Source organism: Cupressus sempervirens, chromosome 7, assembly GCF_028749045.1.
Source record: "Cupressus sempervirens isolate cs-2001-9-10 chromosome 7, ASM2874904v1, whole genome shotgun sequence".
NCBI classification, from domain to species: Eukaryota; Viridiplantae; Streptophyta; class Pinopsida; order Cupressales; family Cupressaceae; genus Cupressus; species Cupressus sempervirens.
In genome coordinates this window covers 287,257,511-287,278,843 of record NC_143124.1, presented here as the reverse complement: position 1 = coordinate 287,278,843, position 21,333 = coordinate 287,257,511, and the positions used below count along the sequence as shown (strand labels likewise).

Sequence of the window (21,333 nt, the reverse complement as noted above, 5' to 3'; positions counted from 1 at the left end):
CAAACAGATCAATTCAAAACTGCCTCTGCATAAAAAATGGAACCCTTGCAAATGAGTCTTAAGTTCATACTTATGCATTTTCACATGCAACTGCATCATAAATGCAAAACTAACACCTTGGGCGAGTTTAGTCAATAAGATACTTTTTGAGCCCTTAAAAAGACTTCAAAAATGTGTACAAATGGCCCAAAAGGCATGGCCCACAAATATCATCATAAAGACCCATCTTAAATACAGTCATATCCCTCAAAAAGACTTACAAAGTCTATAATATGCAATAACTCTTCAACTAACTTTTCATCCCATCTCTTTGTCAACTTGCCAAAAAAAATCTATCAATTATAAATATATAAAATAAGATATTTGAGAAATTATAATAACTTATTAATAATAACCATTAAATATATTGATTTTATTGAAATGATTTTCAAATCAATTAATAACATTAGCATAATCCCTATATTTATTCTTAATAAATTTATTAATACTAAATACAGAATATATTGATATTATTTAATTGATTATTAAATCAATTTAATAACATCAACAATACATATATTTATTATTATTAATAATTTGATAATAGTATTATAAAATATTGGAAATAAATATCGGTTTTTATATACTTTGAATATATATAAGTTTTAAAGCCAAATATTAATAAAGTGATTTATCATTCATCACTTTGATTAATATTGCTTAAATTTGTAAAGTGGGCGAAAATACCACTTTTGACACTTTGCACTTTTAAACCCATAATTAAATGGGTATGTAGGAGAATGGCAAAAACTAATAAAGGCAAAACATGCTGTCCATTATGCATCACACATGGATTCCTTTGAAATTCTAAAGGCAAAAGGTCTTTTTTCCTCCTCACTCCATATGGACTTAGCAAATTATTTGATTACTCCCACATGAAAATAAGAGGAAGATATTAGGGGTTTTAACCCTAAAACATACTCATTTTTTCATTTCATTTTTTGCTCTTGCATGAGCTTCAACCGCCATGGAAAGGATAAAAGAGGGTTTGAGGGGGAAAAGAATGTAGTAGTGCATGTCTTTGGGCTCAAATCACAGATTTTTGAGATTTTGTGAAGATTCGTGCATTTCCAATCATTCTTTTTGCTGCAACTTTGTTCTAAGATGCCATTACAGTCACTTGATGAGCTTTACGAAGCTTGTTTTGGAGGCTTTCCTGAGATCTCTCTTTGCTGGCTCGAACTTACAGAAAAGTCTGAGCATTTTCTACTGTAACAATTGCATCTTCTGGGCATATATGGAGCTCGAAATTGAACTTCTAGGCATATGCTCCGTTGATATCTTGACACTCCTGCTATTTTCCTTGCTGGGCCACCATTTTGGAGGAAGAAACGGAGGGTTGTTGAAGCTAAAAACATGAAGCCTTTTGCTGGAGTTTTGTTGCATTTTCTGCTCTTTTCTGGGTGTAAGCGACTGCTGCTGAAGCTCGTGATGCATACTGGCTGCCATTTTGGAAGGAAAGAATGAAGATAATAGAGCCCGAAATCGTAAAATCTGAGCGCTTTTTTATTGTTTAAACAGTAGTATTTTGCTTGGTTCAATTTGCACTTCTATATCTGTGGTTTATTATTAATGCCATCTTTGTGATTTTATGCTCCTATTTTGTGCTGGGTGCTGAAGCCTTTTTAAACAATTTGTAGATCGAATCTGGGCATTTTTGGGCATGACTGTAATAGCAGATGCATATATTTTTCTTCAGATTTGGCCTTTTTACCTTTTGTTAGCTGCCATGAAAGAAAATACAAGGGTTTTGATGACATTTTGAAGTCATTTGTGAGAATCCTTGTATTTGATTGTAATTGTCTCTTGCAATATTTACTGTCTAAAGTATTCATACCTTTATTGTTCAATGAAAAGAGAGCATATACCTTGCATTTTTCTGAGTTTGAATACCACCTATTTATTTTCCTGTATTTTCATGACTCTGTCTTCTTTAAAGATCTTGTGTCATGGATATCTTTCTGTTAGTCTCAGAACTTATGGCACTGCCCTTGCACTTCAAAATGAGTAAATCTGTATGTTTTTCTTCATTTTTGTATCTATGCCTGTAAACAGGAGGAAACATTTCCATGAGAAAATAAATCATCTTCAAAATCTGAAAGCTACATTCAATGCCATGAAGATTTTTGTACTTTTTCCAAAATCTCTTGCTCAAGTTTGAGCTTGTGGATGCACGAACCTGTTCTTTACAGTTCTGAAAATGAAAAGATAAAACTTTTCATGGCTACGTACATTTATGAAAACATATTAAAAGTGTCTCCTTGAGATTTTTCTGATTTTACAGTCATAGAGGTATGAAAATCTGGGCATTATCCTTACTGTGCTTTGCTGATGACACCCACTTTATTGGCACAAATACCTTTTAGAAAAGCAAACTGATTTCCTTTCTATAAGTTTGTTGAGAGCTGTCATGGTGCTCTTCTCTTTGCATTGATTAAGCATGATTGTAACTGATGTCATTGACTACATGTTGATCTAGTTATCTCCATTGATTTCATACAATGTTGTCTATGTATACTGTTTATCCAGCATCATTGAATACTTCATTATAAATATACATCATACAGATGTTTACTTGCTGATATGATGTTGACATACTTGATCTTTTCAAAATGCATTTCTGATCATTTTTAACCAGCTGAAATATTTGTTACTGCATATGAGACAAACTAGTTCGAGAGTAGATCAAGGTTTGGGTTTGGCAATATAGATGCATGTGTGGGGTATAATCATGAGATAGGCTAGGTATTTCTTAGATTTGTTGGATCTAACTCGGTTTGGCAATATGGATGCATGTGGGGTATAATGATGAGATAGGCTAGGCATTGCTTATAGATCAATTGGATTTAACTCTATCTTTTCATATGATTGCAGGATTTGGTGCTGGAACGTGGGAAAAAAAGAGTAGCAAGGCATCAAGAGCATGCATGGTCAAAGCGAGCGGCAACATCGCTAGTCATTTAGGCATGATTGGCCCCTATGACGCTTTATGCTTTATTTCCTCTTTTTCACACATGTACTCATTTCTTTTTTTGAAATTCAAACTCTAATTTGTTCTTTAGCTAGTTTCACAGCTTGTGTGAAACATTTTGGACATATTGATCAATAAAGTATTACATTTTCAAAAAAGCATGTAAAATTTAGTATTATGTGATGTTTTTTCTTCATCAAATGTAATGTTTCAGTTTTCTTGTTTTACATGAAATCAAAGCTTTTGTACTTGGCAAAACACAAAAAATGAGCCTTTGATTGGCATAACTATGGCTTTACCTGAATTTTAACCAGGAGTAAAAATTTAGGTGACAATTATATGAGAAATATTAATATTATGTGTGTGTGTGTGTGTGAGAGTGAGAGAGATTAAATTTGTTATTATTATTATTAATTATCTAATAAATGAATAGACATGTCTATTCATGGTGTTCTCTCTCTCTCTCTCTCTCTCTCTCTCTCTCTCTTTCTCTCTATATATATATATATATATAAATCTAAGAGGATGTTGCATTTGGAACACACATACCAACAAATGGCAATGCTTAGTACATTTGCAATAGATCCGAAAAATACCAACATGGTATCAAAGCCACTTGGTCTTAGGGATCTTTCAAAAGATCAAATCTGAATCAAACATCTACCTTAAAAAATTGCTATCGATGATGATATCTTGCCATTTGATATGCCTTGAATGGTATGAGATTTCTGTCAACAAGGGATAATTTTGCAAATGATATGGAACAGAGCCTGTAAAATTGCATCATTACAATATGATGACTAGAGATATTAATGTCTTCGAAAATGGACAAATGCTTACTTTTGGGAAATTTCTTCTATGACTCTTGTCATCAAATCATTGACTTGGGAGTAAATGGTGCTTCCGTGAAACAAATTTGGAAGGGGCTCAACGTCATATTCTTAAAGGCAAAACATAGTATCCTTTTGAAATGAAGCAATGGACAAGAAGAGTTGTCGACCCAAAGGGGGCTTTACTCATATTTCAATCACTCAATGTAGATAAGCATTTGTTGTTCATCAATCAAAAATCGCATTTAATTTTGTTTTTGTTGTTTTCAACTAGGCATCCACTCAAACCGATTTCAGTCACACTGTTAGCACTTTTACGGTAGAAGTCATGCATTGATCAATTTTGGACTAATGTTTTTTCAGAGTATTGTACAAGAAATGACAAATGAAGGCTACAAGATGTGGAAGAAAAATCTTTGGGAGGATGTTGTGGCTTTGTTTGTTCTGGCTAGTGATAAAAATAGGCCTTCCAGCCTAGTCTGTGGTATGATTTTGCACCAGTTCTCATTGTCTGGTAGTCCTAATGTTGATTTGGTTTATAGAGTATTAGAAACTTGAGAATGGCAATGGAAAATTTAGCAAGGAAAGATTTGATGTTGTTCATCAGTGTCTAGATTTTATGTTGTTCATCGGTGTGTAATGATGGTTGGTAGATTCAATGAGGCTGTAGGAGCTATGAAGATTATGGAGGAGGTTGGTTTTGTGCCTAATAACAACACTTATTACGGGCAAGAGCAGACATGGCATCCATGTAATACAAGTAAAGACTTAACATAAAAGAAGGAAGCTTCAAGGGTATAAGCATCAAGCCAGACAAAGGTAAACTAAGGTAATACGGTTCCTTTACATTAGTGAGATTATGTATATAAATATATGAGGCTTTATTTATATAAATATAAAGTGTCATTATATATACAATAAGATGTAAGTTAAAATATAGATTGAAGTATATATCTAGAAAATTGAATATGGGAACTCGCCTTTTTTGGTGTACTCTGCTCACTGGAAAAAACTCGAGGTTGGGTGCACTACATAGCTTTATCAGTACGGAAAACAGTTATATACAATAAGATGTATATTAAAATATAGATTGAAGTATATATCTATAAAATTGAATATATGCATATATGTTCAAAGTATATATTTAATTAGATATTTATCTATATTTTATTGAAATGATCTTATATTATGATGCAAATTTATTGAGGATTTTATGTATCTAATCATTGTAGGCTCTCCCTAACTTGTATTCTATAAGAATTATTTGCCTTGATCTTCCACCGAGAATGTTATTGTAGGAAGAGGGAGATTGAGATTCAGAGGGAGCCTGACATTTTGTTAGAGGCAACCTTGAAAGAGTGGGAGCAAATAGAGGATATGATCTAGTCAACCTTCGATAATCTCGATCATATTGATTTAGAGAGAGTAAACCATGTTGAGACGGATTCTCCAGTAAATTGGGGCAGTTAAGAGGACAGTAATTTATGAATATATCTCGTGACTGTGATTTAATTGGCCTACCCCCTGTGTACATCATGAGGAAGTGACAACTTCCAAATGATGTCACTTGTATTTGCAGAAGTTACTATAAGGTGACGATATTACAATAACTTTTATTATGAGATCAAACTAATTGAGTATATGGTGAATGTCTTGCATCTCAACATTCTAGAAGGTCGTTACCCAAAGTGCACTTGGTGAATATCATTGATATTCTGGGAGACCAATACTCTTGATATCAGATGTGATATCAAAACCTTTTTGAGTACATGGTGAATATCATTGACATTTTAGGAGGCAAATATTCTTGATATCAAATGTGATATCAAAACCTTTTGAAAACTTGGTGAATATCAATCATATTCTATGAGGCCAATACTCTTTATATCAGATGTGATATCAAAACTTTTTGAGTACTTGGTGAATGTCATTGACATTTTGGGAGGCCAATACTCTTGATATCAGATGTGATAACAAACCTTATTTGGGTACTCAGTGAATATTATATGTTGATATTTCGGAAGACCAATACTCATGATATCGGATGCGATATCAAATGAGATATCCTCAAAAAAAATATTTGTAATATTACGTTGAAGTTATATTTTTTCTTATGTGTTTATCCTTCTAAGCTAAGAGGGATTGTTGATGTTTGATAGCTTCAGTCAGATAAACTTATATATACTTATATATGAGATATAATTTATATTTATTTGTATTCTTTATATTGAGATATAAGGTCATTATTATGTGAGAAAAATTAATATTATATATGTGTGCGTGTATGATTAAATTTGTTATAACTATTAATTATCTCTCTCTCTCTCTCTCTCTCTCTCTCTCTCTCTCTCTCTCTATATATATATATATATATAAAAGAGGATGTTGCATTTGGAACACACATACCAACAAATGGCAGTGCTTAGTACATTTGCAGCAGATCCGAAAAGAACCAACAAGGAGTAGTCTCATCAATGAAATAGGATGCTATTAATTTAAAAGATGCCAAATCCATGGGTGGGGAAAGAATTTTTTATTGAAGCTTTAAAATCCTATTGTGTTGATCATTTCTTTAAGTTCTTTGCATGGTTTGATAAGTTTTATTCACCCTTGTCCCAAAGATATAGTGATCCCTCTAAATTACCTTTAGCAACTATTAAGGATGCAATAGCTAACAGAACATTTGCCTATGTTGCCAGATTTGGACCTTGGAGCTCGGGTCCGGGTCCAAATTCATCCGGGTCCGAATTCGAGCCCGGGTGCGGGCAGGGTCCGTGTTTTGGCCCGCGGGTCCACCCAAGAGGACACGCAAGCCAAAACGAGGACCCTACCCGGACCCGTCGCGGACCTGGGTGAATCCGGACGGACCCACGGCAGGTGGACCCAAAAAGTGGCCCAAAAAACATTAAAAATATGTTTTTTTTATTGTTTTTTTTGCCAAACCCTAAAGTAGGGCCTATTAGATGCATTTCATTCATCTAATCTCTCATTTGTTTTGTCATTTTGCTCTCTCATTTTGGTGTGGCCATTTTGCAAGTTTGAAGAGAAGGTTGTAGAGATTGTTTGTGGAGTCTCAAATCCTTCAAATAATCAGTGATGAGTGTTCCAAGTATGCATTTGATCCTTCCTTTTGCTTCTGTCATAGTTTGTTTTTATTTATTTTTTTTAATTTATTGTTCTAAATTTTTATCAAGTTTTGTATAAGTTTTGAAATATTTTTTTTAATTTGTTTTTATAGATTGCAAGAATCCAAGAATGAGTAGTCAGGGTTTAGTGGGTGGGGTGGGATCCCAAAGATTTAAAATTGATAAAGGCTCTATTACAATAATAGATAAGACGTCTATTATTAGTTAATGGTTATCTTCTAAATATCTTTAGCTTTAGTTTGCTTTCGTTTTTTGCTTTCTCTGGAATAGAATGTTTCTATTCTTTACGATCGTTTCCTAAGGAAACATCATCTCTTCCTTTTGTATAAATTGACCTTTCGGTCTCTGTTATTAATAAGCAAGTATTTACCAATTACCTTGTAATATGGTATCAGAGCTAAATACTTAAATTTTTTCGAAAAAATTTATAATTTCTTCTTGAAATTATTTGTTTAAATTTTTCCAAAATTATTTCAGCTAATTTCTCCAAAACCCACTTAGGGTTTTTCTGCTTGGAGAAATTCCCGAATTACGGGTCTGCAAATCGCGTGGAAATCGTGGCCATTTTTTGAAGACTCACGTTTTTGGGGTGAAAATCTGCATGTTTCTGTATCAAATCTTCATGCTCTTAGCCGTCTCAGTCTGTCATCATGCTCTGGGAAGCAGATTCGACCATTTTTCATCAAGAAATCTGAAGTTTTTTGAAGCTTTTTTCAGCTAGGGCCGTTTTTTTTCGAAACCCTAATTTTTGATGTCCAAAAAAATTTTTGTTTGCAGATTCTTGGTGGGTTTTTCGAGAGCTCAACTGGGTTGTTTGTTTTTTCTAGGTGCCTCGATTTTTGTGCCTCGATTTTCGAGCCAACAGATTCAGAAAATGACAACAGATTCCTTCTGGGTTTTTCGAGCTCTCTTTTGGGTCATTCTCTGATTCTTCTAGGTCTTCCGTATTTTTGCCTCGAAGAACGTGCCTTCACAGATTTTCACAATTTTTCATTGAAAAACGTGCCATGGCATCTTTGACAAATATTCTGCTCGAGCATAATTCCAAATTCAATGGTCACAATTATGGAACCTAGAAGCAGCGCATCATCGCAATCTTCGAATATCGAAACACCGATCAACTTGTTCTGGGTGTTAAGCAGCATCCGACTTCTCCGGGTCCTGATCAAGATACATGGGATCTGAACAATCGAGAGGCAGTAATGCTTCTCAAACTCTCCGTAGCTAATGACCAGCTTTCTCAGATTCCATCCGGCAAGACAGCGGCCGAAATCTGGACACATCTAAAAGGTCTTCATGAGACTTACGACAAGAGCAGAGCCTTCTTTCTGAAAAACACTCTGTTTTCTATTGTCATGGATGAGCGCACCTCGCTCCAGGCACACCTGAATCGGATTCAAGAAATCCGTGATCAGTTACTTGCCATTGGTCGCAAGATGGAGGAAGAGGATATTGTGGTAATCACTCTTCGGAGTTTACCAAATTCCTATGAGCATTTTATCGAGACTCTCAACATCACATCTACTGGTGTTGATCTAAAGTTCATTGATCTCTGCACCCTGCTACTTCAGCAAGATCGGTGGAAACAACAGTTCGGTAGCAGCTCCAGTTCCACCTCCATTGAGCAAGCCTTTGCTGCGAAATCCTTTCAGAAGGATAAGGGCAAGTTTCAGCAACCATCTCAGCAGAAGTCTTCTACTCCAGCATCCGATGGTACCAAAAAGAAGAACATTCAATGCAACTATTGCCACAAGTATGGTCACATGAAGGTTGCATGTCGGAAACGCTTAGCTGCCCAGTCTAAGCAATCAGGTTCGCAACGCAAAGCGAACAGTGCAGAGCACACTGAGCAGGTGGAATCTGCCTTTTATGCCTTCATGGCTAAAAGACCCGCAGATCATGTACAGTCATCTGCCTGGTACATTGATTCAGGTGCCTCTCGACATTTCACTCACCGCAAAGACCGGTTTACTAACTACCAGCCTTATTCAGATTCTGTTATCTTTGGTGGTGGAGAAGAGTACACGGTTGTTGGTAAAGGCAACATTCAAATTCAGTCTGTTGGGAGGAAGCTCATATTCCTTGATGTGTACTACGTTCCAGGGATGGAACTAAATCTACTCTCGGTCAGTCAGTTGCTGCGACATTCTCCACACTTGGCAGTCACCTTCAGTTCACATCAGTGCACCATCACTGATCGGGCGACTAAGTCTACTATTGCAGTTGGTCTTGAGGATCATGGTCTTTTCAGACTTACTGATTCTGGTGATTCTCAGGACTTAGCTATGGCTGCTCGACGATCTTCCATCAGCTCACTTTGGCATCAGCGATATGGGCACTTAAATGTGCATTATCTCTCACAACTTGCTCGGGATGAGCTTGTTCTTGGTTTGCCAAAGATTCAAACCCAACACCTTGGAGTTTGTGACGCATGTCAGGCTGGGAAGCAACATCGCACACCTTTCCCCAGTGGCGATTCTTGGCGAGCTTCTCAAGTACTTCAGCTTGTTCATGCTGATATCTGCGGCCCTATGGCCACTCCTTCTGTTCTTGGGTACAAGTATTTTCTGTTGTTTGTAGATGATTTCAGTAGAAAAATGTGGGTGTATTTCCTTAAAAAGAAATTCGATGCATTTATTGTATTTTAGAAGTTTAAACCCTTAGTTGAAAAAGAGTCTGGGAAATCTATTATTACTCTTAGATCAGACAATGGGGGGGAATTTTGTTCTAATGTTTTCTCCAGCTTCTTGGATACACATGGCATCCAATGCCAGTTCACCACACCTCACACGCCACAACAAAACAGTGTAGTTGAACGTCGGAACAGGACAATCACCGAGATGGCTTGTTCCATGCTCGAACACAGACATGTTCCGAAGCGTTTTTGGGCAGAAGCAGTTAACACTGCAGTTTATCTGTTGAACCGGTCACCCACAGTGGCGGTCAAAGGTAAAACTCCGGAAGAGGCCTAGTCAGGTCGCAAGCCCAGAATCAGTCACCAGAAGGTTTTTGGCTCTCTTGCTTTTGTTTGGATCCCTAATGCTTCACGCACCAAGTTGGATGCCAAGAGTCAGAAACTAATGCTTGCTGGATATAGCAGTCTTCACAAAGCCTACCGCCTTATTGATGTTGAGACATCTCGTCTCATATACAGCCGCGATGTAGTCTTTGATGAGCAGCGAGGACCATTCATGCATGTTTCTCCTGTTCCTGATCCAGCAGACCAGCCTATGCAGGTTAATGATTTGGGAGTTCGGCTTCCATTAGGTCCACCTGATGGGAGGGCTCCAGTAGCTCCTACAGCTCCAGTTCTGCCAGTGATACCTATACAGCCACCTCCGGCTTCTCCTGCAGGATCACCTCGTTTTGAAGATGCTTCACCTGAGTTTGATCCAGATTCTTTTGATCAGGATCCTGCTGATCAAGCATCTCCTAGTACTACTGTTGGTCATTCTCCTCTCCGGCCTAACTGGTGGGCTAAGACACTTGCTGATCTTCATGATGATGAGCTCATTGATGGGAGAACTACTCGGAAAAAGAGCAAAACTATAGATTCTGTTAACTTTGCTCTTATGGCCAACATTCACAGTGTGCTTGAACCTCAAACATATTCCGAGGCTAAAGGAATTCCAGAGTGGGAACAGGCCATGCAATCTGAACACCAGAGCCTACTGAAGAACAACACTTGGGTCCTTTCTGATCTTCCCCCAGGGAAGAAACCCATTAGCTGCAAATGGGTCTACAAAATCAAATATAAATCAGATGGTACTTTGGATAAGTACAAAGCTCGTTTAGTGGCAAAGGGCTTTTCTCAGTGTCAGGGCATTGATTATGAGGAGACCTTTGCTCCTACTGCAAAGATGAGCACCATCAGATTAGTCCTAGCTATGGCAGCACAGTTTGGCTGGAAGGTCCATCAGATGGACGTAAAGAGTGCTTTCCTGAATGGTGATCTCCATGAAGAGGTCTACATGACGCAGCCTCTTGGTTTCAAGGTTGCTGGTAAAGACCATCAGGTTCTCAGATTGGTAAAAGCTCTCTATGGTTTGAAGCAGCCCCTCGGGCATGGTACATCAAGATTGATATGTACCTCAATGATCAAGGCTTCAAGAGGAGTTCTTCAAACTCAAATCTGTACATCAAGACTACTGACAGTGACATCATCCTTCTGGTTATCTATGTGGATGATCTGATCATCACTGGCAGTTCGGCATCTTTGATTCAGGGAATCAAACAACACTTATGCCAGTCTTTTGATATGACTGACCTTGGGCTCATGCATTATTGCTTAGGTGTTGAAGTTTGGCAACAGTCTTCTGGTATATTCATCTCTCAGTCCAAATATGCCAAAGCCTTGTTAGACAAATTCCGAATGCAGGATTGCAAACCTGCATCTACACCTATGGAGAAAGGTCTCAAGTTATCAACCAAGTCTGATTCTCCTTCCGTTGATGATACTACGTATAGGCAACTAGTAGGCAGCCTCATCTACCTATCTGCTACTAGGCCTGATATCAGCTTCGCAGTCAGCTATATTTCACGCTTTATGACAGCTCCTAAGGCTGATCATTGGATGGCAGCAAAGCGTGTGCTTCGTTATCTGAAGGGCACTTCTGATTGTGGACTTTTGTATTCTCGGAGTTCTAATCCTAAACTCAGTGGGTTCATAGATTCAGATTGGGCAGGCTCTGTTGATGATAAAAAGTCAACATCTGGATATGTGTTCAATTTGGGATCCGGTGCAGTCACATGGACCAGCAAGAAGCAGCAGGCAGTTTCTCTCTCTTCTACAGAGGCTGAATATAGAGGGACTATTAAGGCAGGATGTGAAGCTGTCTGGCTTCGTCGGATGCTTGGGGATATGCAGATGTCACCAGCAGGACCGACTACTCTATTTGTTGATAACGAAGGCGTTATCAAGTTAGCACGGAATTCAGTCTTCCATGAACGAACCAAGCATGTAGATGTTCATTTTCATTACATACGACAGCTGGTTGAAGACGGGACTATAGATCTGCAGTATGTTCCTACCTCAGATCAGACTGCAGATATTCTCACCAAGCCTCTTGGTCCTGATAAGTTTGTCAAATTCAAAGGACAGCTTGGTGTGTTAGATAGATTAACCATTAAGGGAGGGTATTACAATAATAGATAAGACGTCTATTATTAGTTAATGGTTATCTTGTAAATATCTTTAGCTTTAGTTTGCTTTCGTTTTTTGCTTTCTCTGGAATAGAATGTTTCTATTCTTTACGATCGTTTCCTAAGGAAACATCGTCTCTTCCTTTTGTATAAATTGACCTTTCGGTCTCTGTTATTAATAAGCAAGTATTTACCAATTACCTTGTAATAGGCTCTCCTTTGTGGAAGTATACAACAAGAATTGAGCAATGTGCTGGTGGGGAGAGGGTATATATGGAAATGCAATTTTTGCCAAAATCAATATAGAAGCTCCTATTACCGGGTTAAACATCATTTGATAGGTCCACCAGGTCAAGGGATTTCCATGTGTGAGGCCCCCAGAGGGAGGTAAAAAAGGGTTGCCAGTTCCTCAAATAGCAGGCATGTTAAAAGAACAAGAAGAGGCTGATAGGTTAGTGTCAAAGGCAAAAAAAGATAAGTCAAAGCAAAAACCACCAACACCACCCTCTCAAACAATCAGTAAACCACATTCCTTCCTACCTTCCCCATCTATGGATGAAGATGAAATAGAAACACCCGCATCCCGCAAGAGAGGCCTATTAGATACGGCATTTGAAAATGACAAGAGAGAAATTGCTGACATAAAGATTGGGCGTTGCCTCATTACAAATGGTGTTTCATTCAATCTAGTGAGATCCCCTTATTGGAGAGAGATGGTGAAAGCAATAAATGATGCACCTCATGGTTACCAATCCCCTGGATATGAAAAGTTGAGAACCACCATATTGCATAAGGAGAGAAAGAATGTAGAAAACTTCCTCAAACCAATAAGAGATTCTTGGATCCAAATGGGGGTGAGCATTGTCTCTGATGGATGGAAAGATTGCAAAAACCGTCCATTAATAAATGTGATTGCTGTTTGCCCCAAGGGAGCAATGTTTTTGAAGGCGGTTGATTGTAAAGGGCAAGTAAAGGATGCAAATTTTGTTGCCCAACTTCTCATTGAATCCATAGAGTCTGTGGGAGCTGACAATGCTAAAGTTTGTAAGACTGCAGGTGCTTTGGTAGAAGCACGATATGAGCATATCTTTTGGACACCATGCACTGTCCACATCTTGAACTTGGTGATGAAAACAATGGGCAGCCAAATTGAATGGATGAAAAATGTGTATGAGGGTGAGCAGATCCAAATGTTTGTGACAAACCACCATATGTCACAAGTAATTTTCAAAACTTTCTCCTGCTTGGAATAAGTTGAGTAGTGGAGATGAGATGGATGAGGATGACGATGGTCTAGATGCTATGGCTATGCAAGTGGAGGACAAAGAGGCTCCACAATATGATGAGGATATATAGGTTCTTGAGGATATTCAGACTAAGTTGCCGATTCAGGTTCGGGGACGGATATCTAGACCATCGTCATCCTCATCCTTCTCATCTCCACTACTCAACTTATTCCAAGCGGGAGAAAGTTCTGAAAATTGCTTGTGACATATGGTGGTTCGTCACAAACATTTGGATCTACTCACCCTCCTAATACACATTTTTCATCCATTCAATTTGGTGGCCCATTGTTTTCATCACCAAGTTCAAGGTGTGGACAGTGCATGGTGTCCAAAAGATATGCTCATATCGTGCTTCTACCAAAGCACCTGCAGCCTTACAAACTTTAGCATTGTCCGTTATTACTTGGACAACATTGTCAACTCCCACAGACTCTATGGATTCAATGAGAAGTTGGGCAATAAAATTTGCATCCTTTACTTGCCCTTCACAATCAACCGCCTTCAAAAACATTGCCCCCTTGGGGCAAACAGCAATCACATTTATTAATAGACGGTTTTTGCAATCTTTCCATCCATCAGAGACAATGCTCACCCCCGTTTGGATCCAAGAATCTCTTATTGGTTTGAGGAGGTTTTTTGCATTCTTTCTCTCCTTGTGCAATATGGTGGTTCTCAACTTTTCAAATCCAGGGGATTGGTAACCATGAGGTGCATCATTTATTGCTTTCACCATCTCTCTCCAATAAGGGGATCTCACTAGATTGAATGAAACACCATTTGTAATGAGGCAACGCCCAATCTTTATGTCAGCAATTTCTCTCATCATTTTCAAATGTTGTATCTAATGGGCCTCTCTTGCGGGATGCGGGTGTTTCTATTTCATCTTCATCCATAGATGGGGTAGGTAGGAAGGGATGTGGTTTACTGATTGTTTGAGAGGGTGGTGTTGGTGGTTTTTGCTTTGACTTATCTTTTTTTCCCTTTGACACTAACCTATCAACCTCTTCTTGTTCTTTTAACATGCCTGCTATTTGAGGAGCCGACAACACTTTTTTACCTCCCTCTAGGGGCCCCTCACACATGGAAATCCCTTGACCTGGTGGACCTATCAAATGATGTTTAACCCGGTAATAGGAGCTTCTATATTGGTTTTAGCAAAAATTGCATTTCCATATATACCCTCCCCCACCAGCACATTGCTCAATTCTTGTTGTATATTTCCACAAAGGAGAGCCTTTATCAATTTTAAATCTTTGGGATCCCACCCCACCCACTAAACCCTGACTACTCATTCTTGGATTCTTGCAATCTATAAAAACAAATTTAAAAAAATATTTCAAAACTTATACAAAACTTGATAAAAATTTAGAACAATAAACATAAAAAAAACCTAAAAACAAACTATGAAAGAAGCAAAAGGAAGGATCAAATGCATACCTGAAACAATTTGAGACTCCACAAACAATCTCTACAACCTTCTCTTCAAACTTGCAAAATGGCCACACTAAAATGAGAGAGCAAAATGACAAAACAAACGAGAGATTAGATGAATGAAATGCATCTAATAGGCCTTACTTTAGGGTTTGGCAAAAAAAATAATTTAAAAAGAATATTTTTAATTTTTGGGCCACTTTTTGGCCCCACTTGCTGCGGGTCCACTTGGATTCACCCGGGTCCGCGACGGGTCCGGGCAGGGTCCGCGTTTTGGCCTACGGGTCCTCCCATCCGTGCCTGACCCGCAGGCCAAAACACGGACCCTGCTCGGACCCATCGCGGACCCGGGCTTGAATCCAAACCCGGATGAATCCGGACCCGAACTCGAGCTCCAGGGTCCAAATCTAGCAACATAGTATTCAGATGCATGATATAGTTGTAGGCAATGAGGTGCAAGACATTCCACATGATAGCATTACTAGATGGACAAATAGACTATGAAGGCAGCACATCAGAGACATGCTGAAGACAAGTTAGCAGTAGAGAAGGGTGCAGATCAGGTAGCTTAGGACACAGAGTGAGCAACACTCTTAGCACATTGAATAAGTTGATAATAGAGAGGGACACAGTGATAGCCTCTTAAGATACAACTTTGTCCAGAGGGCAGCAAAGGAGTCACAAGTCTTCATCAATAGTGTTGTAGATGGTGGTGTACTCAAGGTAGTAGCGATGTTAGAGGATGTTCAAGAAGAGATGAGGTACTACAAGGATATGTACAGGAAAAATGTACAGTGAAAATAATGGGCATCATACTTCAGGGTTTCTTCTAGCAGATCACACTCTTGGAGGACAGTAGACACCAAAGGAGTGATACGACCGAAGGGGACACCTAGGCCAAATCAGAGAAAACAACAAACGAGAAGGACTTCTTCTAGGCCGAGCAAAGATCATGAGAATAGTGTGTTAGAAAGGCCAAGGTTGTCGTAGTCTCTCTATTATCAACCTGTCAATGCCCAATATAACCAATAGTCTTATAGAAACACACGAGGTGATTAAACCATGTCGTGAATCCTTCGAGGTACATTGGCCCACTACCAACAATCTCCCTCCTAGTGTCACTCATCATGGCCTGCGAGATTCAAACCTACGCCCAAGCTCTGATACCAATTGCTAGAAAGGTCAAGGTTGTCGTTGCACCAAAAGATCGACCTGTCAATGCCCGATACAACCAATAGAACCATAGGAAGTAGTTAAGCCATGTTGTGAATCCTACGAGAGCCGTTGGCCCACTGCCAATAGTGTGAATCCTACGAGGGACATTGGCCCACTGCCAATAGAGAGAGCATAGGCTAATAGGAGACTCTCCCTTATGCAAAGCGGCATTCTTGATAGACATATGATAGATTGTATTGATCCTATGGGCCTCAGTATATAATTATAAAGACGCCTTGGTTTTTGTACTCCCATACTATTTCAATATATATATGATATGTAGCTAGCTTACAATACTTTTACATGAGATGGATACTTTTACTTTGTTGTAATATGATCATGCTTATATGATGCACCGCCTTCTTTAATTTACACTATGAGCATGTGATAGATGTCATGTTTTGTATTTTATCATGCAATATGATGGATAGAACATGTACTATGTTTTTATAGTTTCTGGATTAACAATGAATGTGGAATGCACTTATTTTTGTATAGCGGAGCACTAGACCAAGATTACTATAAGGGCTAACTCAAGAAGTGTTAGCAAAAGACAGAAATTTGAGGAGGAAATGTTAGTAAAAAAGGAGACTTTCTTTCTTAAGTGTATTCTTATCATAAGAGCATTATTTTTTATATGGAAAACAAATGTGGTGCATCATGGCATAAAGTGCCAAAGCAATAAAGATATTTTTTGGGTACAACAAACAAAATGCAAACAAGGGATGAACCTATCCACCCTAAAGTAGAGATAATATGTAAGGAGTCAATGTATATGCACATTCACGAAGCAAACTAACTTATCATAGACACCCAACACATACATGCCCCAAATTTCAAGAGAACATCCAATAGACAAAAGACAAACAAAATAATATGTAAGGAGTCAATGTATATGCACATTCACGAAGAAAACTAACTTATCATAGACACCCAACACATACATGCCCCAAATTTCAAGAGAAAATCCAATAGACAAAAGACAAACAAAATAATCATGGACCATCCTGGTCACTCTCATAATTTAATAAATACTTACCAAAACAAGTGAGCAAAAACCATTTTTATCCTTATGCTACTTGATTTGTGCTTCATTTTTTATTTTAGATGATTGCAATGTTGATTGAAGGATCGATAAGGACAATATAATGTGAAAAAGATCGAACAAGTTCAACCAGACTAACTGTTGGTTCAAATGATTCTGATTGTTTGTGAAAGCATGATTTCAATTCAGCACATTGTTTACCAATCTCCAATCAACCTCTACATGCATGTTAGTCGTGCCGCAAAAGAAAGATGACTATGCATAAATTTTATTGCAATTTTTTGAAGGAATATTTGAGTTTTTAGGGTTTTTTAAGGATATTTGATTTTTATTTCTTCAAGACATCTTGCAATTTTTAGGAGTTTTTCAAGATTGTTTACAATGTTAAAGATTTTTTAGGACATTTTATACTTTTAAGGGATTTTTTTCAACATTATATGCAATTTCTTTGGTCTTTTTTCATGATTGTATTTGTTTTTTTTTGAAAAACATTAAAATCTTATTTAGAATCTTTTTGGATTTTCTTTTTTTGGGTGGGGGGAGTGAGGGGGGGAGGGGACGGGATCTTTTTATGATCATAATTGATTTTTTTCAAGGTCTTATTTGGAATTTTATGATTTTTTCAAGATCTTTAAAATATTACATGTTATCTCCAATCCAACAAAGCGAGCAATCCCATGATTCAACCATGTTCTGAGACTCCCCCCAGTTCAAAATCAAATAATGAAAGGAATATGCCCCCAAACAAAGTGCAAACTATATTCAAAGGCCAAGGGCAAGATATGTACAAACTGGTCACATCAAGGGAAATTATAAGGAATATCAACCAGTTACAAGCCATATAGCAGCACTAGGGTTGAGTCATAGTGAGAGATATGGTCAATAAAACACAAGTAAATATCGAAAAGGGTTGAGATAGATTTGGTGCAACAACTATGTGTGGTGCATGTTTGCCAAGTTTTCACCATAGTACTTGCCCAAAGCGTTGTTTTCCAAGTTTTCCATTTTGGACAATTCTTCTTATTCTTTTTTTATGTTGCCAAGATGCCTATTTGCCAAGTTTTCATCAAGGCAATTAATTTTTTCTTTTTTTCATTTTCTTTTCTTTTATGATTTTTTCTATTTTATCATTTTTTGTGCTATTTTTTCAAGATGTATGGTACCTATAGAAGTGTATGTTAGTCAATACCTTTAGTAATGGTTATGTTAGCATGAATATTGAGGTATTCCAAAGGAAGAGACTGCTAGCATGTTTGGAGAGATGATTCAGTGGTCGGCATTCAGATTGATTGCTTATGTGTTGCTTTCATGACTTGGTTTATCATTGATGTCAACATATATGTATTATAGTTATGACAATCAAAGTTGCAAAGCCAAATTTTTTCAGCGAGGTCGGCAAGTGAAGAGTTATGTTTTGTGGGCTTAGAGTCATGATCGTGGATATGTCCGAATTCTATATCTATGTATGCAAAAAGTTATTCAAAGGATTGCATGAGTTATAGTTGAATATGTGAAGACTAGTCACAATGCAGTTTGTAGGAAACAATTTACTAGTAAATGAATTGTATCTGTTAAGCAAGATGGAATTTAGTTAAGCGGGCTTGGATTATGGTTGAAGACATCTTTGTGATGATGAGTTCGAGGTAGAAAAATCTACGGTTCACTTGTTGAAGGTTTTTGAAGGATAACATATGATTTACTCACTATCAACTAACTTTTTGGTTATATTATTTTGGGATATGTAAATTTAATGTAACATATATTGTAATATCTTGATGAGGTCTTATATTACTCATTGTATATTGGGGAAGCCTCAGCATTGACTCAATTAGTTATTACGACAAGGTATAAAGGAAAGATGTTTTCATCAGTTGAAGTGTCATAGTGTGATTATGTAATTGGAATTGATGTATTAATGTCGAGGATGCGAATTGGATGAGATCAGAGTAGAAGATGATTATGGAAATGCATTGAGAACTTCAAAGAAACTATATTAGCAAAGAAGTTGTTGTATTGGTCAGTTCGCCCTTGGATATGTTATCCTAGAGATCTATTTTGTGTAACAGTTCTTAGCAATTTGGACATTTTAACTTCCTATCAGCTCCTAACAGGGTTTGAATCTTCTAGCAGGGTTTCAAACACTCCTAACAGGCACTCACATAACTGATTGTATGAAATTGGCTCGTAATACAGTCACATCCTTTTGAAAGGAACTTTTATGTTAGTGCATCATCTTGTGGGCAACTTTCCCATCAAATTTATCCCTCTAATCAAGGGTTTCCCTAGTTAACAAATCTTGTGCTAATGTGTATGATTCTTATCTTGTGGTTGTTGCATATATTGGATATAAGATTTGGATTTGATAAGATAATAAGATAAGATAAGATAATAAGATTAATGTCCACGAAAAACCAAAGCAATTTATGGGGCTGAGCATATAAATAGAAGAGCCGGCCAAAGCAGAAGCACCAAATGGTGACTAAGAAGAAACAAAAGAAAGAGACAAACAAGAAAGAAGACAAGGTAAGGACTAAGGGTCCTTCCTTGCCACAAAGAAATCAGTAATAGAGAGGTACACCCGTGAACAATCCCCAACCTTAGAATGCCATGAAGAACCGCTATAGGACTGTCGCTGCCTGGAGAGACTGGTACAATGTCTGACTGATCTGGAATAAGTAGTGAAGGCCTTTTCAAACCCTGTGGAGGAGACAAGGGAGAGAAAAAGGCGATAACGAGCTGATCAGAAATATGCCCCTGAGGAATAAAAGACTGCAGGGTAATCTCACGAAGATGGGTGGCCTCCTGAAGAAAAAGTGCAAGACACCACTAATCAATATAGCTGAAGAACATCGAAAAAGAACAGTCTCTGAAAAGGCAATAAAATCTCCCTCTGGTCTCATAGTAAAGAGGAGAACGAAATATGAAGTGGATTTTAGTCTCAACCTCTGCCAAAGTACATAACTGAAATAACCTATCAGCCCAATCCATATGGTGGTCAGTCTGAACCTTGAGGCAATGAGAACCAACTCTAAATGAGCCTACAAAAAACCGTAGGGCATATTCCAGTGCCAATAGAGATAAGCAGGGCGAACCACAATACCATCCTAAATCTCATAATCTCCATCAAAGAACATTATGCCAGATGAGAGTATCTATGTTGGTCAACACATGTCTCCATAAAACCACGAAGCCGATGAAGAAACCAAATCAAGTCAAAAATGATGGCAAGTTTGAGAGGATGAGCACCAAACTCAGCCAAGATAATGTTGTGAGGGGTGAGTCTGTGACATCTAATGATACGTCGTAAGAACAACGTCTAAACCCGCTCAATAGAAGCCCAATCAGAAGTAATAAGAGAAGGCCCCCAAACAACTGAACCATAGAGAACTATCGAACGAACCAAAGAGTCGAAAAGGGACAGCTTGGACGAAATATCCTAAAAATGATGCTTGAAGCATTGTCTCTCCAGCAAGTCCATACCCCTAGTGACTCTGGACTGAATAGCAGGTCTCAAAATGAAACGCAATCCCGAGAACTTCACACCGAGATACATATAAGAGGGAGCAATCTCAATCTCCTGCCCCTGAAAGAAGAAATGAAGATGAGAGATCTTCAAACAGTTAAAGACCGAACCCATGTCTTAGACAAATTGACCAAGAGCTGCCGTTGAACACAAAAAGAAGCCAAACTATCAAGGAGTCTTTGTAAGCTGTCGAGAGAAGAGGCCAAGAGAACCACATCGTCAGCACAGAGGAGAATGGAGATCAAGACCTGATACAAATAACACCCATCTCCTGATTGAGAGGATTTCAAAAGGAAATCCTCCAACTCATCAATATACAAACCAAACAGTGTAGGAGAAAGAAGACAACCCTGCTTCACCCCAATGGTGCTCTGAATCGGATCAGAAAAGCCCTCTGGAGTCTTGAGCCTACAAGTTACCTTCTCATAAAGCCTCATACAAGCAGTCTATGACATATCTGAGATCCCAATCTCCTAAAGCTGCTAAAATAAAGCCAACCTAGGAACAGAAATAAATTTAATTTAAGTTGTTTAAGCACACAACCAATTTACCTCCCCTCTCAACTGTGTCGGTGGACTTTACTTTCTAACAAGTTCTCCCTTTGGTGTTGCAAACTGATAAACTATGAGCCTATATGTTGTAGTAACTACGTATGGTCCCATCCAATTAGGTTCAAACTTTCCCAGCTTCGGTCTTCTTTTTGTT

At 38.0% G+C, this 21,333-nt stretch overlaps 2 long non-coding RNA genes across 3 annotated transcripts in view; one reads left to right on the top strand and one right to left on the bottom strand.

The window, feature by feature from the left end:
* The window catches only part of LOC149546554 (uncharacterized), a 202,107-nt gene that overhangs the window by 150,288 nt on the left and 30,486 nt on the right, over window positions 1-21,333 (bottom strand). The gene's annotated exons all lie outside the window — the stretch shown is intronic.
* LOC149546555 (uncharacterized) lies at window positions 767-3,168 on the top strand. Its single transcript, XR_016354355.1, has 2 exons — window positions 767-1,526; window positions 2,914-3,168. It is a non-coding gene; the product is annotated as an uncharacterized LOC149546555 (long non-coding RNA).